We start from the raw sequence: 3,888 nt of genomic DNA, 5'->3' as shown, positions 1-3,888 counted from the left end.
AAAGGGGGGTGCAGGAGGTATTGTACATCACATACAGCACAACATATACTTTTCTCCAGTTAAAGAGAAAACAGAAGCTTTATTAGTATAGTAGGGAGCTAGCAATATATTTTTCTGTTTACAGTCAAAGCAAAACGAAATATAACTGTTGAAATGAGCACTAATTTGCTAGGTAATATACTACATTTAAGTATAACAAACTAGGCCAAAAGTAGTCAAAATTGTCAAAAAGATACAGTCTCATTAGTCCTATAGTCATTACAGTTAAATGTACACCTCTTATTCAGATTCACAAAACAAAATCTAGCCTTGTTTAGCTTGTGACCGTGCCTCCCATACTTCATTGTCAGTCATTTCTACATGAGTCCATATTACCACACCTGAGTTAAAGTTTTAGCTATAGCGAAAAAACAGGTGGCGGCACTGTGAAATAGAAGACAGATATTAGCAGGAATGTCTAACAGACAGCTAAATTGCAGGGGAAAGGCCAGTTTGAATAGTGGAACATCAAGACCATTAAAAAAGATAGTTTCCTGTTACATCTGTGGACAAGACAGAAATCAGCAGTAATCAGGGAGATGGTAATGAGCCATGAAGTCAGTTGATTCTGTAAGCAACCTAGCTTTCTATACATCTAGCACTTGTGTCTTGTGAGGAGCACAATCCTACTAGTGTGTTAAGTGTGCTTTGAAAATGCCTCCTTGCTCACACCCCAGAAGGTACTTAAATGGAAGGGTGCCCATGGCTGTAACACAGAGCCAGAGGCTTCTCTTACTTCAAGGAGAAAGTGCAGCAGGTCAGCTTTGCCATGTAGGCAGGCAGCTGAGCAGGAGGTAGCTGACTGTGTGTGGCAGATTGCAGGCAGCATGAGAGTAAAGATTGCAGACAGCTGGGTTAAACTGCAGCGGAGGGAGGCAGGCTGGCCATTAAGCCCAAGGGGAAAACCCTGTGCTTAGTTAGGGAGTCATCTGACCAAAAGGGGCAATGCTCCAGGGCATATAAGCCTAGCACCAGAAGCACATCAGCCAATCTGGCCCTGTATGCTGCAGGGAGCAGATTTCCTGGCAAACACCCTAGTCACCCATGAGAGCTGACAGGTGAGAACCCAAAGGGTGGTGGGGCTTCCAGGATGGCATAAACCCAGAGTGGGGGAGATTTTTTTTATTACGAGTGGCTGCTTGTATTTGTGTTGTGTTTAAATTGAAACTGGGGGACTGGATTGTAGCTACAGGGGCAGCATGGAGGCCACAGGGGTATCCAAGAGGCACCCTGCGTAAAACCCAATAGGGATTAGGGACCATAAGGGGGCAGAGTGGCACCAGCACAGCACAGCACGTGGCCCAGAAGGCTGATGGGTACATAAGCCGCCTTGTCTGGGTCTGGGACCCTAGGGGCCTGAATGGCCTAAGAATGGCAAAGCCAGGGTTCAAGGCCCAGTGACCAATGTGCAGAAAAAGGCTGAGGCCAAGAAAGCTGAGGCAGAAAAAATGCATTGTGGCTGGAGGGCAGCAGCCAGAATAATGTTGGGCTAAAGCCAAGAAGGCGGAGGCCCCGATAGGAAGGTCCAGAAAATTGTCCAAATAACACCTGCAAGGCATGGGCATGGCTGCAGGGGAGGATGGAGGCTATGATTATTGCCCCCAAGGCAGCTTGTGCCCGAAGGCACAGATAGGCCAGGGGGCCACGACTCAGAGGATTGAGACAGGTGCCAGGCAGGCACTCAGGATGATAAGTAGCTGAAGGACTGAGGATCACTTTGGTGCCCTGGAGAAGCCCCTTAAGTATTATTAATTATATTAAGGTGTGACGGGTAGAATGGGAGGGTACCCCAAAGAGCCAGAGTGGGGCAGGAAGCGCTTGGCCACCAGAAGGCATCATGGCTATCTCTGGGGCTTTGGTCCTGCTACAGTGGCTTTAATCCTACTCAGCCCTGACAAGGTTGGGGCAGTTCTGGACACACACAGTGACATATTACTTGCTGCCTAGGGAATTATAAAGTCAAAAAGTTACAAGCACCTATAGAATTTAAGCACCTTCACAGTTAGGCAGCAGCCCTTTGAGGTTTTCTTTGATTGAAAATTTATAGACATAGAGGCCTAAATTCCACCTATGCCCTCTTTTAGATGCACAAATCCTTTATGGATCTAACCCTACATGCCTGTATCTGCTTCTGAAGTCCCCTGGTTTCCATCAGTGGGCAGGCAGAAACCACTAAAGTCACCATTTTAGGCTAATGGTTAAAACACTCTTATTTTGGGGCAGAAACATGAGTGCATGCTTTCCATACCTTAAGGTTGCCCTGAGCTCTAGGGTATCAAAGTAAGTATTTTTTATTTCTACAGTTGAACTGATTCCATTTAACAAAAATACTTAAATTTTCATTCTGGAAATTTTCTCCCCCCAGAAAGTTGGAGAACAACTCTAGAGCCCAGGGCTCATAGATTCAGCTCCCAGTCTCCACTCTGATGTTTATTTAATTGGTCATACCACATGGAAGAGTGCCAGCAGGACAGCCCCCATTAACTGTGCCATTCTCAAGTGGAGCTAGGTAAGCTTCTTTATTTTATCTCTTATTTTAATCCTCAACCAAAGTGGTTTTTTCAAGCTAATTAACTACAGCATAATTTCCCTATTCACTGGTTGCTAGAATCTATAGGGGAAAGAAACATCACACACATTTAACAGCAGTAACCTGGATGCCCTCTAGTGAGATCATGTTGAGCTCCTGTATCTATCATTTTTTTATTCTCTTACAAAAAAGAAATGAGGCATTGTATATTTGTCCTTAATCTCAAAATTCAGAACAGTGTCCTCCAAATGGGCTTGTTGTGGAACAAACTTTTTGTGCAAAAATGAGTCTCTTGATCCAAGGTTGTCTTTTGTTCATTATAGGATTTGTGGCCTCCAGTTCTTTCTGATAGAACATATTATCTTTCAGTCTTGACTGCCAATTCCTCGATAAGGTATCACTGTTTTAAAAACTGAAGTTGGTCTCTGAGGTGAACAACTAGGAGGCAATCCCACAAATTTAACTTCATCGTCTCAGTTTATCCCATCCTATAGGACAGATGGTATGGTTGTCGATACCGAAAGGCTTTTTAAGGTTTATGTCAATTAATTCATAGAGAAATGCAATTGTGAGCTTTTGTTGTATCCTTAACTGTTTGGTTTCTTGCTTTTAGGTGATCACATTTCCTAAATGTGATATGCATCTATGCTTTATTTCTGTTACCATTTTTAACTGAGTTTTGAAACTAAGCTTTTTTTATTTACAGAGTTGAGAAACCTGCTGGGTTTTTTTTTTCATCTTTACTTTTTGAGTAGGAGAATATAAGTTATTTTTTTTAAACATGGTAGAGAAAAGGTTAAGCTGTGAGTGAGGAGAAATGACCATATTAATAATAAGGGGAAACCAAAAAATATTTGCCTTCCTGGTCTGAAATTGTTCTGGGAAGGAACACACATTCCAGCCAAAATGAAATATCTGCAAGCAATACGTCAATCCAGTATGTTTGCAAAAACTCTTCTGGCATTCTCCTTTGCTCTGGGCAAGAAAGTTTTAATCTAGGATTGAAGAATGTGTTTTTCCAGCAGTTCCATTTCTCAGTCCCAGAGAATCATGTGTCATTTTCAGGAAGTAACAGTTTCTTTAACTATGTTCCTAGGTACGAGCTAGAATACTGTCTGCATCTATTAGAAGCATTTATTTAAAAAGAAAATAAACCCCTTGCTAAATATTAATTGATGTCATATTTTACATGGATTAAACTGTGAGGTTGCCTGGGAATTAATTCTATACATTTAAAATATGAAGCATGCAGAGGCATAACAGGGCAACTTTGTCCCCTGGGCAGTGGGCAGTGGGCAGCAGCATCATATAGGGAAGCA

This window comes from Gavialis gangeticus, unplaced genomic scaffold (assembly GCF_001723915.1).
Source record: "Gavialis gangeticus isolate Ggan-Ray unplaced genomic scaffold, GavGan_comp1, whole genome shotgun sequence".
In the NCBI taxonomy this organism is placed as follows: domain Eukaryota; kingdom Metazoa; phylum Chordata; order Crocodylia; family Gavialidae; genus Gavialis; species Gavialis gangeticus.
Note: the sequence above shows the minus strand (reverse complement) of the source record.